Consider the following 4,111-nt stretch of genomic DNA (forward strand, 5'->3'; position numbering starts at 1 on the left):
ATTCCTATTACTGCTGTAATGAACAAATGGTATTTGCCTTTGTTATCAGTACAGATATTAGGATAACAATATATTTTCCACTATTCAGATAGCAACTCTTCCCAAAGACTTTGGTGTGTTTTTCATATGTATTCTCTTTAAATATCTTGACTACAGGAAATAATTGTAGTTAAAATACAATGTGTTTTATAGGAAACAATAATTATGATGTAGTTTTACAATCTAAAACTCTACGGAGGAAAAAATATATACACTTTGTCATCTTCAATATTATTTTTTAAAGCACCACATTTTAAGATAAACTTTACTATTAATTATTGTTATTAACAGTAATAATACTCCTTGTATTCATTAGCCCTTGGCATCTGCTCAAAGAAACTGGAGACTCAATAAGCTTCTTCAAGTTTAGCATTTTCATGCAACATATAATTTAAAAATACTGAAAATAGATTTAAACACTAGTAATAATATATTTGTTTCCTTAATGGTGTTGTGACGTAATAGATTCCTTTCCTGTTTCAGTTACTTCTCCCAGCTGCATACACAGCAATTATTCAAAACTCTGTAATTCACTTTAGACTTAGATACAGAGACCCTAATAAATATTCCAAGGGATTGAAGTAAAATATAGCAGTTAACATTGTTGATCTTCATATGTTTTATTATGCTTCGTAATTAAGCTCATTTTAGAGCCCAAAGACAATTATATAAATACATAGATACTTTTATATAATAACACCATGTTAAAAAGGGAACTATCAGTAAAGAAATAACAAATTAATATTTCTAATAAGAATGAAAAAGAGTTGACAGAACCGGAAACAGCGTGTGGGTCTCTTCCCTCTTGCGGCCATTGTAGGAGCACCAGCGGTCAAAATGAAGTTCAACCCTTTTGTGACTTCTGACTGGAGCAAGAACCATAAGAGGCATTTCAATGCACCTTCCCACATTCGAAGGAAGATCATGTAGTCTACTCTTTCCAAAGAGCTGAGACAGAAGTACAATGTCCGGTCCATGCCCATCCGAAAGGATGATGAGGTTCAGATTGTTCGAGGACATTACAAAGGGCAGCAAATTGGCAAAATAGTCCAGGTTTACAGGAAGAAATACGTCATCTACATTGAACGAGTGCAATGGGGGAAAGCTAATGGGACAACTGTTCATGTGGGCATTCACCCCAGCAAGGTGGTTATCACTAGACTAAAGCTGGACAAAGACCGCAAAAGGATCCTTCAATTTAAAGCCAAATCTCGCCAAGTAGGAAAGGAAAAGGGAAAATACAAGGAAGAAACAATTGAGAAGATGCAGGAATAAAGTAATATTATATACAACTTTCATTAAAAACTTAAAATGAAAAAAACTGAATGAAAAAGAATTAATTCACTAATGTTACACATCCTAAACTTTCTAGAATGGCTCATTTCACTGAGTACCATTATTGATACTTGTCAGTTTCTTCCAAGAATCAGTGGTGAACTCTTACTGGAGTCCAAGCCACAGCGATCAGACAAGAAGAAGAAATAAAAGGCGGCCAATTTGGAAAGGAGAAAGTAAAACTGTAATTATTCACAGACGACATGATAAATTATATGTAAAAAAACCTAACGACTCCAGCAAAAAACTACTAGATTTAATAAATGAATTTGGCAATATAGCAGGATACAAAATCAACACCCAAAAATCAATGATGATGATGAATAATGAGTTCTCAGAAAGAGAAACTAAACAAACAATATCATTTACCATTGCAACAATAACAAAAATAAGATACTTAGGAATAAATTTAACCAAGGAGGCAAAACACCTGAACTCGAAAAACTACAGGACATTGAAAAAAGATAGAAACAAGTGGAAGAATATACCATGTTCATGGACTGGTAGAATCAACATCATTAAAATGTCCATACTACCCAAGACAATCTATAGATTCAATGCAATCCCTATTAAAATACCAACAGCATATTTCACAGAGCTAGAACAAATACTCAAAAAATTTTTATGGAACCAAAAAAGACCCAGAAAGCCCCAGCAATTTTGAGAAAGAAAAACAAAACTGGAGGAATCATAATACCAGAGTTCAAGTTATACTACAAGGCCACCATAATCAAAACAGTCTGGTACTGGCACAAGAATAGACATATAGATCACTGGAAAAGAACAGAGAACCCAGAAATCAACCCAAGCCATTATGCTCAATTAATATTTGACAAAGGAGGCAAGAGTATACAATGGAGTCAAGACAGTCTCTTCAATAAATGGTGTTGGGAAAATTGCAGTGGTACATACAAAAAAATGAAACTAGACCACCAACTTACACCATACACAAGAATAAACTCAAAATGGATAAAAGAATTAAATGTAAGTCGTGAAATCATAAAAACCCTAGAGGAAACCGTAGGCAGCAAAATATCAGACATCTCTCATAGTAATATGTTTGCAGATATAACTCCTAAGGTAAAGAAAACTAAGGATAATATAAACAAATGGGACTACATCCAAATAAAAGATGCACAGCAAAGGAAACCATAAACATAACAAAAAGAGAGCCCACTGTATGAGAGAACATATTTGGCAATGATACATCTGATAAAGTGTAGGGATTGGCTCTAGGGTCAAACCTCGGGCTGACCTGTGAGGGGGCCACAAACAAGTCCCAGCCTGGAGGGCAGAGCTCTCCTAGCATAATGAAGCCTGACCTTGTAGCCCTCCCTAATTCCTTCCTAAGCAGCTAATGGGCTGTGGGAGGTGCAGCAAGTGTTTCCAAAACAAGAACATTTGTATACATGTTAATCTACCCTTGTTTTGACCAGACTATAAAATAAAGCATCAGCTTGCAGGCTGGGTCTTTTGTGTCGTCATCCAGACATGGGAGATCCACCAAGCCCCAGCTGTATTCTGTTGTCTATCTTTTCTTCAGTCCTTCGCCACTCCTCTCAGATTCACCCTTGGCCATGCTGGCACAGCACAATAAAGGGTGAATATCCAAAATATATAAGGAACTCATACAACTTAACAGAAGGAAGACAAACAATCCAATTAAAAAATGAGCAAAGGACCTAAATAGACACCTCTCCAAAAAGGACATGCAGATGGCCAAGAGACATGAAAAAAAATGTACGAAGTCACTGATCATCAGAGAGATGCAAATGAAAATGAAAATGAGGTATTACCTCATACCTGTCAGAATGACTACCATCAACAAATGAACAAATAACAAGTGCTGGTGAGGCTGTGGAGAAAAGGGAACCCTAGCACACTGCTGGTGGGAATGTAGACTGGTGCAACCATTATGGAGTTTCCTCGAAATATTGAATTCAGTACTGCCATTTGACCCAGTGATCCCACTTCTAGGATATATCCTAAGAAACCCAAAGCACCAATCAAAAAGAATGTATGCACCCCTATGTACATAGTAGCACAATTTACAATAGCTAAGATCTGGAAAGAGCCCAAGTGCCTATCATTAGATGAATAGACAAAAAAGCTGTGGTACATTTATATCATGAAATACTATCTATATATATATAAAAGGTTAAGTGTCCGTCCATCCAACCAGTAGCTATGACACACACTGACCACCAGGGGGCAGACGCTCAACACAGGCGCTGCCATGTCGTGCACAGGCCATCCTATCTACTAATAGAGAAACATGGTAATTAACCGTAACTTCGCTACCTTTCCCATTGGCTAATCAGCAAGATATGCAAATTAACTGCCAACCAAGATGGCGGCCAGCAGCCATGCAGCTGAAGTGAACATGAGGCTTGGTTGCCCTGGCGATGGAGGAAGCCAAGGTTCCCAGCCTGCCTCAGCCCAGCTCTGAGCTCCAGATGCAACAATGTTGCAATTATAGAAGCTAAACAAACCCAGATACCTGCTTTCAGCCAGCCACGCCTCAGAGCTGGAGCCAGCTCTCAGCTCCAGTGATAGCTATAGAAGGTAAATAAATCCCAGAATTAAAAAAAAAGACGCTGGGAGCTTCAGTCGCCCGTCAGCCTGAAAATAGCCCTCAGCCCCTCACCCAAACTGCCCAGGCACAACCAGTGGGGACCTCCACCCTGAAGGGGGTGTGACCAGCTGCAAACAGCCATCATCCCCTCATCCAGGCTGT

At 38.2% G+C, this 4,111-nt stretch overlaps 1 pseudogene; it reads left to right on the forward strand.

Moving 5' to 3' along the window:
- Window positions 1-861: 861 nt before the first annotated feature.
- LOC102753816 lies at window positions 862-1,331 on the forward strand (annotated as a pseudogene).
- The last annotated feature ends 2,780 nt before the right edge of the window (window positions 1,332-4,111 follow it).

The sequence above is a fragment of the Myotis davidii genome, unplaced genomic scaffold, assembly GCF_000327345.1.
Source record: "Myotis davidii unplaced genomic scaffold, ASM32734v1 scaffold886, whole genome shotgun sequence".
NCBI classification, from domain to species: Eukaryota; Metazoa; Chordata; class Mammalia; order Chiroptera; family Vespertilionidae; genus Myotis; species Myotis davidii.